Genomic DNA, 21,530 nt, shown 5'->3' with positions numbered 1-21,530 from the left:
ATTTAGATCATTTTGATAACAACCCATTAATAGATTACGGACCCACCAAGAAGTGTCAAAGGGTAGGGCAGGGTCATCCTCCAGCAAAGGTTCGGTAGAAGAAGCTGGCACTTGACTAGAACGTTGAGCTGTAGAGATGAGTTCATCAAACTTTCTCCAAGGGTGTCGTATGTTAGTCTCTTAGGTGGACGGATTAGCCGTCTAAGCCTTGAATACATGTCTCCTACAGCTTCAGACTCACGATCGGTATTATTATGTGATAAGCACTGAACAAATTGCCTAATAGTGCTACGTAAAAACTGTGTTTTTCAAAATAGAAACAACATGTTAAAATCTTGATGGATTTTCACAATATCTCATATTGTTGTGTCCATTTGTTCAGACGGCAGTGGTAGGGTTGACCGTGTGGCCTAATGATGGATAAGGCGTCTGACTTCGGATCAGAAGATTGAGGGTTCGAGTCCCTTCGTGGTCGATTTTGCACTTCTGCTAGTTATTTGCAATGAACCCACGACTTCTAGATAAAGGAATCATGATTGACTATTAGATATTGTATATGTTGTACAATAAGAAATGCTAATATGTTGTAAAAAAGGATTGAGTCAAACATTCGGAAGTTCACTGAACGTACAAATTTGTCGGGCGCTTGCCCCGCCGAACATCCTGCAAGGCACCGGGCACTGCACAAGGCATTCTGCACCCTTATTGGGCAGAGCTTTGCCAAACTAGGGTGCAGTGTAAGCTGGTAGTTAAGCAGTGGCGTTCTTATCAACTGATGGGTCAACAGTTTCGATGGGTTTCCCCGCTTATAGCTGAATTTAAAAAAAATATGCCATTTAAAAAAAAAAAACAAAGGCCTGTGGTTGTCCCCAATTCTATATCAGACCCTTCGGGTCTGGTATGGATTTTATGAGGGTCCCCCCAAAAACCATATCAGACCCTTATGCGAGCATTCAGCCCGGCAGGTCTGGAAAGGGGTGGGGGGTGAACAAGCGAGACCGCCCTACTAGGCCACATGCCCTCAACATGGGGGGGTGGTTTGGGGCAGGGGGGCTGTTCTTCCATACCCCACAGCACCTTGTCCCCATGTTGATGGGAAAATGGGTTTCTTCCCTAAAACCCTGAGCTGTGGTTGTCGGGGTCTGCGGGCAAGGGCTAATCGGAATCTGGAAACCCCTTTTATCAAGGGCACTCCCAGATCCCAGCACCTTGTTAAGAGTTGTTCACTTCCCAACAGTTGGGTGTTCTGGTCTCTGGTTGGAGGCGTAGGTTCAAATCCCACTTCTGACAGTACACTTTTCTTAAATTGCATTATAATGTATTTATCACATCAACTCTTCAAAGAATGAATCTTGTATATCTAGCACAATACCTCCTATACTTCTATTGTTCAGATTCCATTTGTCTTTGTAGCCTATGTTTGCATGACATGTATGTCCCTGTCAGTTCCACCTAAGCAGCCACCCTTATGTGCATGCTCCCAGAGGGACTATGAAGGTTTGGGTGGAGGAAATATGGGGCATATAGTTCTGACACAAGAGGTCACCTGAGAATAGTGCAAATCCCCTGATTACACTTACTAGTGAATGAGGCTGCCCATAAATCACTAGTCGATTGTCAGGATGGCCGAGCGGTCTAAGGCGCCAGACTCAAGAAGTGTGTTCTCTTCCCAACTGTTGGGTATTCTGGTCTCCAAATGGAGGCGTGGGTTCAAATCCCACTTCTGACAGTACCCTTTTCTTAAGTTGCATTATAATGTATTTATCACATCAACTCTTCAAAGAATTCATCTTGTATATACAGCACCATACATCATGCACTTCTATTGTTGAGGTCAAATTTGTCTTTGCAGCCTCTGCATAGCATGTATGTAGTACTGACCCATTAGGAGTTGCTTGAAATTGCATGTTCTTCTGTGCCGCCTTGACCCTGTGAACTGTTCAGTCCTCCTGACACTCTAGGTTCAGACATGTTGTGTATACCTTTAAATGACACAATGCAGATCTCTTTTAACTCTTTAGAGTTACTTTACTCAAAAGAAAGGCTTAAAAGAGGTATTAATCAACGAGGCCCTAGATAAACCGCCAGGACTTAGTTGAAATAATACTAGTGTAATGGAATCCGATGACCCACACTGTACTTGTGGTAAGTAAGTATATGGCTTCCTCGCAGTAATGAACATAGATATCAAATCCCATCCGCCGTCATACAAAGCTAGCCTGACACTTTGTTTGTATACTGGAAACAACTCACTCCATTATTGAACAAGGAACAGACTTTAATACACTTGAGAAGAAAGTCAGTCACTACATGATTATTTACCCAAAATATCACACCATGGTTAGATAACGAGGTACAGCTGACTCATGGCTAATCTCCATTAACATGTTAATTAACTCAGTACACTTAAGCCAGCCTGGAAGACCAGACTGCCGGCACCAAGGCTAAAACAAGATACAATACACATATCATAGTGTAAATACTGAGAACCCACCGTAAACAATAGGTGAGAAAATCAGCATAATTTACAATGCGTGGAAGACAGGTGTTTGAGCTGATGACATGCATCTGTTACAAGTCTGACCAACTGAAGCAGTCCAAACCATCAATTTATCTGTCACATTGGTTTTTTTTTTTTTCAGTCTCAGTGATGGTGCGTACCATCACAACTAGGAAAACAGTTAAGTAACCATTTGCAGTAACAATCAAATAACACCAGTATACACAGTATCAGAAAGTAGTGAATGGATCACTCAGAAAAACTATGAATTGCTTTTAGGAATACTCCTACTAAAGGGGGACCCCAGACCAGCCTATAGTACCTATATCCTAATGGGAGATGAGGTAATCTAGATACAAGCAGCGTGTCCCCTTTAAAAGCAATAAAATAGCAATGTTTAAAGTGCAAGACCTTGCTATTATCTTCACCGGCAGTTGGAGTCCAAAGAACAAAGATTTCCCAAATGTAGCACAGTGTGAGACAAGCAGTGCAAGATAGCTGGATCTGACTAATAATGATCCGCTATTTGATCCAGATGTAGTGTGTTTGTATATCCCGTGTTTAAAGGGATGTAGTAGTAGCTGATAACTTGATTTTGAGTAGGTGCTCTCCCACCAATCCTGTTGACTGTTTTATAACTCCTTGAAGACCAAGCAATAAAGTATACAAGTCATCAGATACATTTAGATCATTTTGATAACAACCCATTAATAGATTACGGACCCACCAAGAAGTGTCAAAGGGTAGGGCAGGGTCATCCTCCAGCAAAGGTTCGGTAGAAGAAGCTGGCACTTGACTAGAACGTTGAGCTGTAGAGATGAGTTCATCAAACTTTCTCCAAGGGTGTCGTATGTTAGTCTCTTAGGTGGACGGATTAGCCGTCTAAGCCTTGAATACATGTCTCCTACAGCTTCAGACTCACGATCGGTATTATTATGTGATAAGCACTGAACAAATTGCCTAATAGTGCTACGTAAAAACTGTGTCTTTCAAAATAGAAACAACATGTTAAAATCTTGATGGATTTTCACAATATCTCATATTGTTGTGTCCATTTGTTCAGACGGCAGTGGTAGGGTTGACCGTGTGGCCTAATGGATAAGGCGTCTGACTTCGGATCAGAAGATTGAGGGTTCGAGTCCCTTCGTGGTCGATTTTGCACTTCTGCTAGTTATTTGCAATGAACCCACGACTTCTAGATAAAGGAATCATGATTGACTATTAGATATTGTATATGTTGTACAATAAGAAATGCTAATATGTTGTAAAAAAGGATTGAGTCAAACATTCGGAAGTTCACTGAACGTACAAATTTGTCGGGCGCTTGCCCCGCCGAACATCCTGCAAGGCACCGGGCACTGCACAAGGCATTCTGCACCCTTATTGGGCAGAGCTTTGCCAAACTAGGGTGCAGTGTAAGCTGGTAGTTAAGCAGTGGCGTTCTTATCAACTGATGGGTCAACAGTTTCGATGGGTTTCCCCGCTTATAGCTGAATTTAAAAAAAATATGCCATTTAAAAAAAAAAAACAAAGGCCTGGGGTTGTCCCCAATTCTATATCAGACCCTTCGGGTCTGGTATGGATTTTATGAGGGTCCCCCCAAAAACCATATCAGACCCTTATGCGAGCATTCAGCCCGGCAGGTCTGGAAAGGGGTGGGGGGTGAACAAGCGAGACCGCCCTACTAGGCCACATGCCCTCAACATGGGGGGGTGGTTTGGGGCAGGGGGGCTGTTCTTCCATACCCCACAGCACCTTGTCCCCATGTTGATGGGGAAATGGGTTTCTTCCCTAAAACCCTGAGCTGTGGTTGTCGGGGTCTGCGGGCAAGGGCTAATCGGAATCTGGAAACCCCTTTTATCAAGGGCACTCCCAGATCCCAGCACCTTGTTAAGAGTTGTTCACTTCCCAACAGTTGGGTGTTCTGGTCTCTGGATGGAGGCGTAGGTTCAAATCCCACTTCTGACAGTACACTTTTCTTAAATTGCATTATAATGTATTTATCATATCAACTCTTCAAAGAATGAATCTTGTATATCTAGCACCATACCTCCTATACTTCTATTGTTCAGATTCCATTTGTCTTTGTAGCCTATGTTTGCATGACATGTATGTCCCTGTCAGTTCCACCTAAGCAGCCACCCTTATGTGCATGCTCCCAGAGGGACTATGAAGGTTTGGGTGGAGGAAATATGGGGCATATAGTTCTGACACAAGAGGTCACCTGAGAATAGTGCAAATCCCCTGATTACACTTACTAGTGAATGAGGCTGCCCATATATCACTAGTCAATTGTCAGGATGGCCGAGCGGTCTAAGGCGCCAGACTCAAGAAGTGTGTTCTCTTCCCAACAGTTGGGTATTCTGGTCTCCAAATGGAGGCGTGGGTTCAAATCCCACTTCTGACAGTACCCTTTTCTTAAGTTGCATTATAATGTATTTATCACATCAACTCTTCAAAGAATTCATCTTGTATATACAGCACCATACATCATGCACTTCTATTGTTGAGGTCAAATTTGTCTTTGCAGCCTCTGCATAGCATGTATGTAGTACTGACCCATTAGGAGTTGCTTGAAATTGCATGTTCTTCTGTGCCGCCTTGACCCTGTGAACTGTTCAGTCCTCCTGACACTCTAGGTTCAGACATGTTGTGTATACCTTTAAATGACACAATGCAGATCTCTTTTAACTCTTTAGAGTTACTTTACTCAAAAGAAAGGCTTAAAAGAGGTATTAATCAACGAGGCCCTAGATAAACCGCCAGGACTTAGTTGAAATAATACTAGTGTAATGGAATCCGATGACCCACACTGTACTTGTGGTAAGTAAGTATATGGCTTCCTCGCAGTAATGAACATAGATATCAAATCCCATCCGCCGTCATACAAAGCTAGCCTGACACTTTGTTTGTATACTGGAAACAACTCACTCCATTATTGAACAAGGAACAGACTTTAATACACTTGAGAAGAAAGTCAGTCACTACATGATTATTTACCCAAAATATCACACCATGGTTAGATAACGAGGTACAGCTGACTCATGGCTAATCTCCATTAACATGTTAATTAACTCAGTACACTTAAGCCAGCCTGGAAGACCAGACTGCCGGCACCAAGGCTAAAACAAGATACAATACACATATCATAGTGTAAATACTGAGAACCCACCGTAAACAATAGGTGAGAAAATCAGCATAATTTACAATGCGTAGAAGACAGGTGTTTGAGCTGATGACATGCATCTGTTACAAGTCTGACCAACTGAAGCAGTCCAAACCATCAATTTATCTGTCACATTGTTTTTTTTTTTTTCAGTCTCAGTGATGGTGCGTACCATCACAACTAGGAAAACAGTTAAGTAACCATTTGCAGTAACAATCAAATAACACCAGTATACACAGTATCAGAAAGTAGTGAATGGATCACTCAGAAAAACTATGAATTGCTTTTAGGAATACTCCTACTAAAGGGGGACCCCAGACCAGCCTATAGTGCCTATATCCTAATGGGAGATGAGGTAATCTAGATACAAGCAGCGTGTCCCCTTTAAAAGCAATAAAATAGCAATGTTTAAAGTGCAAGACCTTGCTATTATCTTCACCGGCAGTTGGAGTCCAAAGAACAAAGATTTCCCAAATGTAGCACAGTGTGAGACAAGCAGTGCAAGATAGCTGGATCTGACTAATAATGATCCGCTATTTGATCCAGATGTAGTGTGTTTGTATATCCCGTGTTTAAAGGGATGTAGTAGTAGCTGATAACTTGATTTTGAGTAGGTGCTCTCCCACCGATCCTGTTGACTGTTTTATAACTCCTTGAAGACCAAGCAATAAAGTATACAAGTCATCAGATACATTTAGATCATTTTGATAACAACCCATTAATAGATTACGGACCCACCAAGAAGTGTCAAAGGGTAGGGCAGGGTCATCCTCCAGCAAAGGTTCGGTAGAAGAAGCTGGCACTTGACTAGAACGTTGAGCTGTAGAGATGAGTTCATCAAACTTTCTCCAAGGGTGTCGTATGTTAGTCTCTTAGGTGGACGGATTAGCCGTCTAAGCCTTGAATACATGTCTCCTACAGCTTCAGACTCACGATCGGTATTATTATGTGATAAGCACTGAACAAATTGCCTAATAGTGCTCCGTAAAAACTGTGTTTTTCAAAATAGAAACAACATGTTAAAATCTTGATGGATTTTCACAATATCTCATATTGTTGTGTCCATTTGTTCAGATGGCAGTGGTAGGGTTGACCGTGTGGCCTAATGGATAAGGCGTCTGACTTCGGATCAGAAGATTGAGGGTTCGAGTCCCTTCATGGTCGATTTTGCACTTCTGCTAGTTATTTGCAATGAACCCACGACTTCTAGATAAAGGAATCATGATTGACTATTAGATATTGTATATGTTGTACAATAAGAAATGCTAATATGTTGTAAAAAAGGATTGAGTCAAACATTCGGAAGTTCACTGAACGTACAAATTTGTCGGGCGCTTGCCCCGCCGAACATCCTGCAAGGCACCGGGCACTGCACAAGGCATTCTGCACCCTTATTGGGCAGAGCTTTGCCAAACTAGGGTGCAGTGTAAGCTGGTAGTTAAGCAGTGGCGTTCTTATCAACTGATGGGTCAACAGTTTCGATGGGTTTCCCCGCTTATAGCTGAATTTAAAAAAAATATGCCATTTAAAAAAAAAAACAAAGGCCTGGGGTTGTCCCCAATTCTATATCAGACCCTTCGGGTCTGGTATGGATTTTATGAGGGTCCCCCCAAAAACCATATCAGACCCTTATGCGAGCATTCAGCCCGGCAGGTCTGGAAAGGGGTGGGGGGTGAACAAGCGAGACCGCCCTACTAGGCCACATGCCCTCAACATGGGGGGGTGGTTTGGGGCAGGGGGGCTGTTCTTCCATACCCCACAGCACCTTGTCCCCATGTTGATGGGAAAATGGGTTTCTTCCCTAAAACCCTGAGCTGTGGTTGTCGGGGTCTGCGGGCAAGGGCTAATCGGAATCTGGAAACCCCTTTTATCAAGGGCACTCCCAGATCCCAGCACCTTGTTAAGAGTTGTTCACTTCCCAATAGTTGGGTGTTCTGGTCTCTGGATGGAGGCGTAGGTTCAAATCCTACTTCTGACAGTACACTTTTCTTAAATTGCATTATAATGTATTTATCACATAAACTCTTCAAAGAATGAATCTTGTATATCAAGCACAATACCTCCTATACTTCTATTGTTCAGATTCCATTTGTCTTTGTAGCCTATGTTTGCATGACATGTATGTCCCTGTCAGTTCCACCTAAGCAGCCACCCTTATGTGCATGCTCCCAGAGGGACTATGAAGGTTTGGGTGGAGGAAATATGGGGCATATAGTTCTGACACAAGAGGTCACCTGAGAATAGTGCAAATCCCCTGATTTCACTTACTAGTGAATGAGGCTGTCCATATATCACTAGTCAATTGTCAGGATGGCCGAGCGGTCTAAGGCGCCAGACTCAAGAAGTGTGTTCTCTTCCCAACAGTTGGGTATTCTGGTCTCCAAATGGAGGCGTGGGTTCAAATCCCACTTCTGACAGTACCCTTTTCTTAAGTTGCATTATAATGTATTTATCACATCAACTCTTCAAAGAATTCATCTTGTATATACAGCACCATACATCATGCACTTCTATTGTTGAGGTCAAATTTGTCTTTGCAGCCTCTGCATAGCATGTATGTAGTACTGACCCATTAGGAGTTGCTTGAAATTGCATGTTCTTCTGTGCCGCCTTGACCCTGTGAACTGTTCAGTCCTCCTGACACTCTAGGTTCAGACATGTTGTGTATACCTTTAAATGACACAATGCAGATCTCTTTTAACTCTTTAGAGTTACTTTACTCAAAAGAAAGGCTTAAAAGAGGTATTAATCAACGAGGCCCTAGATAAACCGCCAGGACTTAGTTGAAATAATACTAGTGTAATGGAATCCGATGACCCACACTGTACTTGTGGTAAGTAAGTATATGGCTTCCTCGCAGTAATGAACATAGATATCAAATCCCATCCGCCGTCATACAAAGCTAGCCTGACACTTTGTTTGTATACTGGAAACAACTCACTCCATTATTGAACAAGGAACAGACTTTAATACACTTGAGAAGAAAGTCAGTCACTACATGATTATTTACCCAAAATATCACACCATGGTTAGATAACGAGGTACAGCTGACTCATGGCTAATCTCCATTAACATGTTAATTAACTCAGTACACTTAAGCCAGCCTGGAAGACCAGACTGCCGGCACCAAGGCTAAAACAAGATACAATACACATATCATAGTGTAAATACTGAGAACCCACCGTAAACAATAGGTGAGAAAATCAGCATAATTTACAATGCGTAGAAGACAGGTGTTTGAGCTGATGACATGCATCTGTTACAAGTCTGACCAACTGAAGCAGTCCAAACCATCAATTTATCCGTCACATTGTTTTTTTTTTTTTTCAGTCTCAGTGATGGTGCGTACAATCACAACTAGGAAAACAGTTAAGTAACCATTTGCAGTAACAATCAAATAACACCAGTATACACAGTATCAGAAAGTAGTGAATGGATCACTCAGAAAAACTATGAATTGCTTTTAGGAATACTCCTACTAAAGGGGGACCCCAGACCAGCCTATAGTACCTATATCCTAATGGGAGATGAGGTAATCTAGATACAAGCAGCGTGTCCCCTTTAAAAGCAATAAAATAGCAATGTTTAAAGTGCAAGACCTTGCTATTATCTTCACCGGCAGTTGGAGTCCAAAGAACAAAGATTTCCCAAATGTAGCACAGTGTGAGACAAGCAGTGCAAGATAGCTGGATCTGACTAATAATGATCCGCTATTTGATCCAGATGTAGTGTGTTTGTATATCCCGTGTTTAAAGGGATGTAGTAGTAGCTGATAACTTGATTTTGAGTAGGTGCTCTCCCACCGATCCTGTTGACTGTTTTATAACTCCTTGAAGACCAAGCAATAAAGTATACAAGTCATCAGATACATTTAGATCATTTTGATAACAACCCATTAATAGATTACGGACCCACCAAGAAGTGTCAAAGGGTAGGGCAGGGTCATCCTCCAGCAAAGGTTCGGTAGAAGAAGCTGGCACTTGACTAGAACGTTGAGCTGTAGAGATGAGTTCATCAAACTTTCTCCAAGGGTGTCGTATGTTAGTCTCTTAGGTGGACGGATTAGCCGTCTAAGCCTTGAATACATGTCTCCTACAGCTTCAGACTCACGATCGGTATTATTATGTGATAAGCACTGAACAAATTGCCTAATAGTGCTACGTAAAAACTGTGTTTTTCAAAATAGAAACAACATGTTAAAATCTTGATGGATTTTCACAATATCTCATATTGTTGTGTCCATTTGTTCAGATGGCAGTGGTAGGGTTGACCGTGTGGCCTAATGGATAAGGCGTCTGACTTCGGATCAGAAGATTGAGGGTTCGAGTCCCTTCATGGTCGATTTTGCACTTCTGCTAGTTATTTGCAATGAACCCACGACTTCTAGATAAAGGAATCATGATTGACTATTAGATATTGTATATGTTGTACAATAAGAAATGCTAATATCTTGTAAAAAAGGATTGAGTCAAACATTCGGAAGTTCACTGAACGTACAAATTTGTCGGGCGCTTGCCCCGCCGAACATCCTGCAAGGCACCGGGCACTGCACAAGGCATTCTGCACCCTTATTGGGCAGAGCTTTGCCAAACTAGGGTGCAGTGTAAGCTGGTAGTTAAGCAGTGGCGTTCTTATCAACTGATGGGTCAACAGTTTCGATGGGTTTCCCCGCTTATAGCTGAATTTAAAAAAAATATGCCATTTAAAAAAAAAAACAAAGGCCTGGGGTTGTCCCCAATTCTATATCAGACCCTTCGGGTCTGGTATGGATTTTATGAGGGTCCCCCCAAAAACCATATCAGACCCTTATGCGAGCATTCAGCCCGGCAGGTCTGGAAAGGGGTGGGGGGTGAACAAGCGAGACCGCCCTACTAGGCCACATGCCCTCAACATGGGGGGGTGGTTTGGGGCAGGGGGGCTGTTCTTCCATACCCCACAGCACCTTGTCCCCATGTTGATGGGAAAATGGGTTTCTTCCCTAAAACCCTGAGCTGTGGTTGTCGGGGTCTGCGGGCAAGGGCTAATCGGAATCTGGAAACCCCTTTTATCAAGGGCACTCCCAGATCCCAGCACCTTGTTAAGAGTTGTTCACTTCCCAACAGTTGGGTGTTCTGGTCTCTGGATGGAGGCGTAGGTTCAAATCCTACTTCTGACAGTACACTTTTCTTAAATTGCATTATAATGTATTTATCACATCAACTCTTCAAAGAATGAATCTTGTATATCAAGCACAATACCTCCTATACTTCTATTGTTCAGATTCCATTTGTCTTTGTAGCCTATGTTTGCATGACATGTATGTCCCTGTCAGTTCCACCTAAGCAGCCACCCTTATGTGCATGCTCCCAGAGGGACTATGAAGGTTTGGGTGGAGGAAATATGGGGCATATAGTTCTGACACAAGAGGTCACCTGAGAATAGTGCAAATCCCCTGATTTCACTTACTAGTGAATGAGGCTGCCCATATATCACTAGTCAATTGTCAGGATGGCCGAGCGGTCTAAGGCGCCAGACTCAAGAAGTGTGTTCTCTTCCCAACAGTTGGGTATTCTGGTCTCCAAATGGAGGCGTGGGTTCAAATCCCACTTCTGACAGTACCCTTTTCTTAAGTTGCATTATAATGTATTTATCACATCAACTCTTCAAAGAATTCATCTTGTATATACAGCACCATACATCATGCACTTCTATTGTTGAGGTCAAATTTGTCTTTGCAGCCTCTGCATAGCATGTATGTAGTACTGACCCATTAGGAGTTGCTTGAAATTGCATGTTCTTCTGTGCCGCCTTGACCCTGTGAACTGTTCAGTCCTCCTGACACTCTAGGTTCAGACATGTTGTGTATACCTTTAAATGACACAATGCAGATCTCTTTTAACTCTTTAGAGTTACTTTACTCAAAAGAAAGGCTTAAAAGAGGTATTAATCAACGAGGCCCTAGATAAACCGCCAGGACTTAGTTGAAATAATACTAGTGTAATGGAATCCGATGACCCACACTGTACTTGTGGTAAGTAAGTATATGGCTTCCTCGCAGTAATGAACATAGATATCAAATCCCATCCGCCGTCATACAAAGCTAGCCTGACACTTTGTTTGTATACTGGAAACAACTCACTCCATTATTGAACAAGGAACAGACTTTAATACACTTGAGAAGAAAGTCAGTCACTACATGATTATTTACCCAAAATATCACACCATGGTTAGATAACGAGGTACAGCTGACTCATGGCTAATCTCCATTAACATGTTAATTAACTCAGTACACTTAAGCCAGCCTGGAAGACCAGACTGCCGGCACCAAGGCTAAAACAAGATACAATACACATATCATAGTGTAAATACTGAGAACCCACCGTAAACAATAGGTGAAAAAATCAGCATAATTTACAATGCGTGGAAGACAGGTGTTTGAGCTGATGACATGCATCTGTTACAAGTCTGACCAACTGAAGCAGTCCAAACCATCAATTTATCTGTCACATTGTTTTTTTTTTTTTCAGTCTCAGTGATGGTGCGTACCATCACAACTAGGAAAACAGTTAAGTAACCATTTGCAGTAACAATCAAATAACACCAGTATACACAGTATCAGAAAGTAGTGAATGGATCACTCAGAAAAACTATGAATTGCTTTTAGGAATACTCCTACTAAAGGGGGACCCCAGACCAGCCTATAGTACCTATATCCTAATGGGAGATGAGGTAATCTAGATACAAGCAGCGTGTCCCCTTTAAAAGCAATAAAATAGCAATGTTTAAAGTGCAAGACCTTGCTATTATCTTCACCGGCAGTTGGAGTCCAAAGAACAAAGATTTCCCAAATGTAGCACAGTGTGAGACAAGCAGTGCAAGATAGCTGGATCTGACTAATAATGATCCGCTATTTGATCCAGATGTAGTGTGTTTGTATATCCCGTGTTTAAAGGGATGTAGTAGTAGCTGATAACTTGATTTTGAGTAGGTGCTCTCCCACCGATCCTGTTGACTGTTTTATAACTCCTTGAAGACCAAGCAATAAAGTATACAAGTCATCAGATACATTTAGATCATTTTGATAACAACCCATTAATAGATTACGGACCCACCAAGAAGTGTCAAAGGGTAGGGCAGGGTCATCCTCCAGCAAAGGTTCGGTAGAAGAAGCTGGCACTTGACTAGAACGTTGAGCTGTAGAGATGAGTTCATCAAACTTTCTCCAAGGGTGTCGTATGTTAGTCTCTTAGGTGGACGGATTAGCCGTCTAAGCCTTGAATACATGTCTCCTACAGCTTCAGACTCACGATCGGTATTATTATGTGATAAGCACTGAACAAATTGCCTAATAGTGCTCCGTAAAAACTGTGTTTTTCAAAATAGAAACAACATGTTAAAATCTTGATGGATTTTCACAATATCTCATATTGTTGTGTCCATTTGTTCAGAGGGCAGTGGTAGGGTTGACCGTGTGGCCTAATGGATAAGGCGTCTGACTTCGGATCAGAAGATTGAGGGTTCGAGTCCCTTCATGGTCGATTTTGCACTTCTGCTAGTTATTTGCAATGAACCCACGACTTCTAGATAAAGGAATCATGATTGACTATTAGATATTGTATATGTTGTACAATAAGAAATGCTAATATGTTGTAAAAAAGGATTGAGTCAAACATTCGGAAGTTCACTGAACGTACAAATTTGTCGGGCGCTTGCCCCGCCGAACATCCTGCAAGGCACCGGGCACTGCACAAGGCATTCTGCACCCTTATTGGGCAGAGCTTTGCCAAACTAGGGTGCAGTGTAAGCTGGTAGTTAAGCAGTGGCGTTCTTATCAACTGATGGGTCAACAGTTTCGATGGGTTTCCCCGCTTATAGCTGAATTTTAAAAAAATATGCCATTTAAAAAAAAAAAACAAAGGCCTGGGGTTGTCCCCAATTCTATATCAGACCCATCGGGTCTGGTATGGATTTTATGAGGGTCCCCCCAAAAACCATATCAGACCCTTATGCGCGCATTCAGCCCGGCAGGTCTGGAAAGGGGTGGGGGGTGAACAAGCGAGACCGTCCTACTAGGCCACATGCCCTCAACATGGGGGGGTGGTTTGGGGCAGGGGGGATGTTCTTCCATACCCCACAGCACCTTGTCCCCATGTTGATGGGGAAATGGGTTTCTTCCCTAAAACCCTGAGCTGTGGTTGTCGGGGTCTGCGGGCAAGGGCTAATCGGAATCTGGAAACCCCTTTTATCAAGGGCACTCCCAGATCCCAGCACCTTGTTAAGAGTTGTTCACTTCCCAACAGTTGGGAGTTCTGGTCTCTGGATGGAGGCGTAGGTTCAAATCCCACTTCTGACAGTACACTTTTCTTAAATTGCATTATAATGTATTTATCACATCAACTCTTCAAAGAATGAATCTTGTATATCTAGCACCATACCTCCTATACTTCTATTGTTCAGATTCCATTTGTCTTTGTAGCCTATGTTTGCATGACATGTATGTCCCTGTCAGCTCCACCTAAGCAGCCACCCTTATGTGCATGCTCCCAGAGGGACTATGAAGGTTTGGGTGGAGGAAATATGGGGCATATAGTTCTGACACAAGAGGTCACCTGAGAATAGTGCAAATCCCCTGATTTCACTTACTAGTGAATGAGGCTGCCCATATATCACTAGTCAATTGTCAGGATGGCCGAGCGGTCTAAGGCGCCAGACTCAAGAAGTGTGTTCTCTTCCCAACAGTTGGGTATTCTGGTCTCCAAATGGAGGCGTGGGTTCAAATCCCACTTCTGACAGTACCCTTTTCTTAAGTTGCATTATAATGTATTTATCACATCAACTCTTCAAAGAATTCATCTTGTATATACAGCACCATACATCATGCACTTCTATTGTTGAGGTCAAATTTGTCTTTGCAGCCTCTGCATAGCATGTATGTAGTACTGACCCATTAGGAGTTGCTTGAAATTGCATGTTCTTCTGTGCCGCCTTGACCCTGTGAACTGTTCAGTCCTCCTGACACTCTAGGTTCAGACATGTTGTGTATACCTTTAAATGACACAATGCAGATCTCTTTTAACTCTTTAGAGTTACTTTACTCAAAAGAAAGGCTTAAAAGAGGTATTAATCAACGAGGCCCTAGATAAACCGCCAGGACTTAGTTGAAATAATACTAGTGTAATGGAATCCGATGACCCACACTGTACTTGTGGTAAGTAAGTATATGGCTTCCTCGCAGTAATGAACATAGATATCAAATCCCATCCGCCGTCATACAAAGCTAGCCTGACACTTTGTTTGTATACTGGAAACAACTCACTCCATTATTGAACAAGGAACAGACTTTAATACACTTGAGAAGAAAGTCAGTCACTACATGATTATTTACCCAAAATATCACACCATGGTTAGATAACGAGGTACAGCTGACTCATGGCTAATCTCCATTAACATGTTAATTAACTCAGTACACTTAAGCCAGCCTGGAAGACCAGACTGCCGGCACCAAGGCTAAAACAAGATACAATACACATATCATAGTGTAAATACTGAGAACCCACCGTAAACAATAGGTGAGAAAATCAGCATAATTTACAATGCGTAGAAGACAGGTGTTTGAGCTGATGACATGCATCTGTTACAAGTCTGACCAACTGAAGCAGTCCAAACCATCAATTTATCTGTCACATTGTTTTTTTTTTTTTCAGTCTCAGTGATGGTGCGTACCATCACAACTAGGAAAACAGTTAAGTAACCATTTGCAGTAACAATCAAATAACACCAGTATACACAGTATCAGAAAGTAGTGAATGGATCACTCAGAAAAACTATGAATTGCTTTTAGGAATACTCCTACTAAAGGGGGACCCCAGACCAGCCTATAGTACCTATATCCTAATGGGAGATGAGGTAATCTATATACAAGCAGCGTGTCCCCTTTAAAAGCAATAAAATAGCAATGTTTAAAGTGCAAGACCTTGCTATTATCTTCACCGGCAGTTGGAGTCCAAAGAACAAAGATTTCCCAAATGTAGCACAGTGTGAGACAAGCAGTGCAAGATAGCTGGATCTGACTAATAATGATCCGCTATTTGATCCAGATGTAGTGTGTTTGTATATCCCGTGTTTAAAGGGATGTAGTAGTAGCTGATAACTTGATTTTGAGTAGGTGCTCTCCCACCGATCCTGTTGACTGTTTTATAACTCCTTGAAGACCAAGCAATAAAGTATACAAGTCATCAGATACATTTAGATCATTTTGATAACAACCCATTAATAGATTACGGACCCACCAAGAAGTGTCAAAGGGTAGGGCAGGGTCATCCTCCAGCAAAGGTTCGGTAGAAGAAGCTGGCACTTGACTAGAACGTTGAGCTGTAGAGATGAGTTCATCAAACTTTCTCCAAGGGTGTCGTATGTTAGTCTCTTAGGTGGACGGATTAGCCGTCTAAGCCTTGAATACATGTCTCCTACAGCTTCAGACTCACGATCGGTATTATTATGTGATAAGCACTGAACAAATTGCCTAATAGTGCTCCGTAAAAACTGTGTTTTTCAAAATAGAAACAACATGTTAAAATCTTGATGGATTTTCACAATATCTCATATTGTTGTGTCCATTTGTTCAGATGGCAGTGGTAGGGTTGACCGTGTGGCCTAATGGATAAGGCGTCTGACTTCGGATCAGAAGATTGAGGGTTCGAGTCCCTTCATGGTCGATTTTGCACTTCTGCTAGTTATTTGCAATGAACCCACGACTTCTAGATAAAGGAATCATGATTGACTATTAGATATTGTATATGTTGTACAATAAGAAATGCTAATATGTTGTAAAAAAGGATTGAGTCAAACATTCGGAAGTTCACTGAACGTACAAATTTGTCGGGCGCTTGCCACGCCGAACATCCTGCAAGGCACCGGGCACTGCACAAGGCATTCTGCACCCTTATTGGGCAGAGCTTTGCCAAACTAGGGTGCAGTGTAAGCTGGTAGTTAAGCAGTGGCGTTCTTATCAACTGATGGGTCAACAGTTTCGATGGGTTTCCCCGCTTATAGCTGAATTTTAAAAAAATATGCCATTTAAAAAAAAAAAACAAAGGCCTGGGGTTGTCCCCAATTCTATATCAGACCCTTCGGGTCTGGTATGGATTTTATGAGGGTCCCCCCAAAAACCATATCAGACCCTTATGCGCGCATTCAGCCCGGCAGGTCTGGAAAGGGGTGGGGGGTGAACAAGCGAGACCGTCCTACTAGGCCACATGCCCTCAACATGGGGGGGTGGTTTGGGGCAGGGGGGATGTTCTTCCATACCCCACAGCACCTTGTCCCCATGTTGATGGGGAAATGGGTTTCTTCCCTAAAACCCTGAGCTGTGGTTGTCGGGGTCTGCGGGCAAGGGCTAATCGGAATCTGGAAACCCCTTTTATCAAGGGCACTCCCAGATCCCAGCACCTTGTTAAGAGTTGTTCACTTCCCAACAGTTGGGAGTTCTGGTCTCTGGATGGAGGCGTAGGTTCAAATCCCACTTCTGACAGTACACTTTTCTTAAATTGCATTATAATGTATTTATCACATCAACTCTTCAAAGAATGAATCTTGTATATCTAGCACCATACCTCCTATACTTCTATTGTTCAGATTCCATTTGTCTTTGTAGCCTATGTTTGCATGACATGTATGTCCCTGTCAGTTCCACCTAAGCAGCCACCCTTATGTGCATGCTCCCAGAGGGACTATGAAGGTTTGGGTGGAGGAAATATGGGGCATATAGTTCTGACACAAGAGGTCACCTGAGAATAGTGCAAATCCCCTGATTACACTTACTAGTGAATGAGGCTGCCCATATATCACTAGTCAATTGTCAGGATGGCCGAGCGGTCTAAGGCGCCAGACTCAAGAAGTGTGTTCTCTTCCCAACAGTTGGGTATTCTGGTCTTAAAATGGAGGCGTGGGTTCAAATCCCACTTCTGACAGCACCCTTTTCTTAAGTTGCATTATAATGTATTTATCACATCAACTCTTCAAAGAATTCATCTTGTATATACAGCACCATACATCATGCACTTCTATTGTTGAGGTCAAATTTGTCTTTGCAGCCTCTGCATAGCATGTATGTAGTACTGACCCATTAGGAGTTGCTTGAAATTGCATGTTCTTCTGTGCCGCCTTGACCCTGTGAACTGTTCAGTCCTCCTGACACTCTAGGTTCAGACATGTTGTGTATACCTTTAAATGACACAATGCAGATCTCTTTTAACTCTTTAGAGTTACTTTACTCAAAAGAAAGGCTTAAAAGAGGTATTAATCAACGAGGCCCTAGATAAACCGCCAGGACTTAGTTGAAATAATACTAGTGTAATGGAATCCGATGACCCACACTGTACTTGTGGTAAGTAAGTATATGGCTTCCTCGCAGTAATGAACATAGATATCAAATCCCATCCGCCGTCATACAAAGCTAGCCTGACACTTTGTTTGTATACTGGAAACAACTCACTCCATTATTGAACAAGGAACAGACTTTAATACACTTGAGAAGAAAGTCAGTCACTACATGATTATTTACCCAAAATATCACACCATGGTTAGATAACGAGGTACAGCTGACTCATGGCTAATCTCCATTAACATGTTAATTAACTCAGTACACTTAAGCCAGCCTGGAAGACCAGACTGCCGGCACCAAGGCTAAAACAAGATACAATACACATATCATAGTGTAAATACTGAGAACCCACCGTAAACAATAGGTGAGAAAATCAGCATAATTTACAATGCGTGGAAGACAGGTGTTTGAGCTGATGACATGCATCTGTTACAAGTCTGACCAACTGAAGCAGTCCAAACCATCAATTTATCCGTCACATTGTTTTGTTTTTTTTTCAGTCTCAGTGATGGTGCGTACCATCACAACTAGGAAAACAGTTAAGTAACCATTTGCAGTAACAATCAAATAACACCAGTATACACAGTATCAGAAAGTAGTGAATGGATCACTCAGAAAAACTATGAATTGCTTTTAGGAATACTCCTACTAAAGGGGGACCCCAGACCAGCCTATAGTACCTATATCCTAATGGGAGATGAGGTAATCTAGATACAAGCAGCGTGTCCCCTTTAAAAGCAATAAAATAGCAATGTTTAAAGTGCAAGACCTTGCTATTATCTTCACCGGCAGTTGGAGTCCAAAGAACAAAGATTTCCCAAATGTAGCACAGTGTGAGACAAGCAGTGCAAGATAGCTGGATCTGACTAATAATGATCCGCTATTTGATCCAGATGTAGTGTGTTTGTATATCCCGTGTTTAAAGGGATGTAGTAGTAGCTGATAACTTGATTTTGAGTAGGTGCTCTCCCACCGATCCTGTTGACTGTTTTATAACTCCTTGAAGACCAAGCAATAAAATATACAAGTCATCAGATACATTTAGATCATTTTGATAACAACCCATTAATAGATTACGGACCCACCAAGAAGTGTCAAAGGGTAGGGCAGGGTCATCCTCCAGCAAAGGTTCGGTAGAAGAAGCTGGCACTTGACTAGAACGTTGAGCTGTAGAGATGAGTTCATCAAACTTTCTCCAAGGGTGTCGTATGTTAGTCTCTTAGGTGGACGGATTAGCCGTCTAAGCCTTGAATACATGTCTCCTACAGCTTCAGACTCACGATCGGTATTATTATGTGATAAGCACTGAACAAATTGCCTAATAGTGCTACGTAAAAACTGTGTTTTTCAAAATAGAAACAACATGTTAAAATCTTGATGGATTTTCACAATATCTCATATTGTTGTGTCCATTTGTTCAGATGGCAGTGGTAGGGTTGACCGCGTGGCCTAATGGATAAGGCGTCTGACTTCGGATCAGAAGATTGAGGGTTCGAGTTCCCTCATGGTCGATTTTGCACTTCTGCTAGTTATTTGCAATGAACCCACGACTTCTAGATAAAGGAATCATGATTGACTATTAGATATTGTATATGTTGTACAATAAGAAATGCTAATATGTTGTAAAAAAGGATTGAGTCAAACATTCGGAAGTTCACTGAACGTACAAATTTGTCGGGCGCTTGCCCCGCCGAACATCCTGCAAGGCACCGGGCACTGCACAAGGCATTCTGCACCCTTACTGGGCAGAGCTTTGCCAAACTAGGGTGCAGTGTAAGCTGGTAGTTAAGCAGTGGCGTTCTTATCAACTGATGGGTCAACAGTTTCGATGGGTTTCCCCGCCTTATAGCTGAATTTAAAAAAAATATGCCATTTAAAAAAAAAAAACAAAGGCCTGGGGTTGTCCCCAATTCTATATCAGACCCTTCGGGTCTGGTATGGATTTTATGAGGGTCCCCCCAAAAACCATATCAGACCCTTATGCGAGCATTCAGCCCGGCAGGTCTGGAAAGGGGTGGGGGGTGAACAAGCGAGACCGCCCTACTAGGCCACATGCCCTCAACATGGGGGGGTGGTTTGGGGCAGGGGGGCTGTTCTTCCATACCCCACAGCACCTTGTCCCCATGTTGATGGGGAAATGGGTTTCTTCCCTAAAACCCTGAGCTGTGGTTGTCGGGGTCTGCGGGCAAGGGCTAATCGGAATCTGGAAACCCCTTTTATCAAGGGCACTCCCAGATCCCAGCACCTTGTTAAGAGTTGTTCACTTCCCAACAGTTGGGTGTTCTGGTCTCTGGATGGAGGCGTAGGTTCAAATCCCACTTCTGACAGTACACTTTTCTTAAATTGCATTATAATGTATTTATCACATCAACTCTTCAAAGAATGAATCTTGTATATCTAGCACCATACCTCCTATACTTCTATTGTTCAGATTCCATTTGTCTTTGTAGCCTATGTTTGCATGACATGTATGTCCCTGTCAGTTCCACCTAAGCAGCCACCCTTATGTGCATGCTCCCAGAGGGACTATGAAGGTTTGGGTGGAGGAAATATGGGGCATATAGTTCTGACACAAGAGGTCACCTGAGAATAGTGCAAATCCACTGATTACACTTACTAGTGAATGAGGCTGCCCATATATCACTAGTCAATTGTCAGGATGGCCGAGCGGTCTAAGGCGCCAGACTCAAGAAGTGTGTTCTCTTCCCAACAGTTGGGTATTCTGGTCTCCAAATGGAGGCGTGGGTTCAAATCCCACTTCTGACAGTACCCTTTTCTTAAGTTGCATTATAATGTATTTATCACATCAACTCTTCAAAGAATTCATCTTGTATATACAGCACCATACATCATGCACTTCTATTGTTGAGGTCAAATTTGTCTTTACAGCCTCTGCATAGCATGTATGTAGTACTGACCCATTAGGAGTTGCTTGAAATTGCATGTTCTTCTGTGCCGCCTTGACCCTGTGAACTGTTCAGTCCTCCTGACACTCTAGGTTCAGACATGTTGTGTATACCTTTAAATGACACAATGCAGATCTCTTTTAACTCTTTAGAGTTACTTTACTCAAAAGAAAGGCTTAAAAGAGGTATTAATCAACGAGGCCCTAGATAAACCGCCAGGACTTAGTTGAAATAATACTAGTGTAATGGAATCCGATGACCCACACTGTACTTGTGGTAAGTAAGTATATGGCTTCCTCGCAGTAATGAACATAGATATCAAATCCCATCCGCCGTCATACAAAGCTAGCCTGACACTTTGTTTGTATACTGGAAACAACTCACTCCATTATTGAACAAGGAACAGACTTTAATACACTTGAGAAGAAAGTCAGTCACTACATGATTATTTACCCAAAATATCACACCATGGTTAGATAACGAGGTACAGCTGACTCATGGCTAATCTCCATTAACATGTTAATTAACTCAGTACACTTAAGCCAGCCTGGAAGACCAGACTGCCGGCACCAAGGCTAAAACAAGATACAATACACA

Source organism: Pelophylax lessonae, assembly GCF_965119305.1.
Source record: "Pelophylax lessonae genome assembly, chromosome: 7".
Lineage (NCBI taxonomy): Eukaryota > Metazoa > Chordata > Amphibia > Anura > Ranidae > Pelophylax > Pelophylax lessonae.
This window is presented reverse-complemented; position numbering follows the sequence as displayed.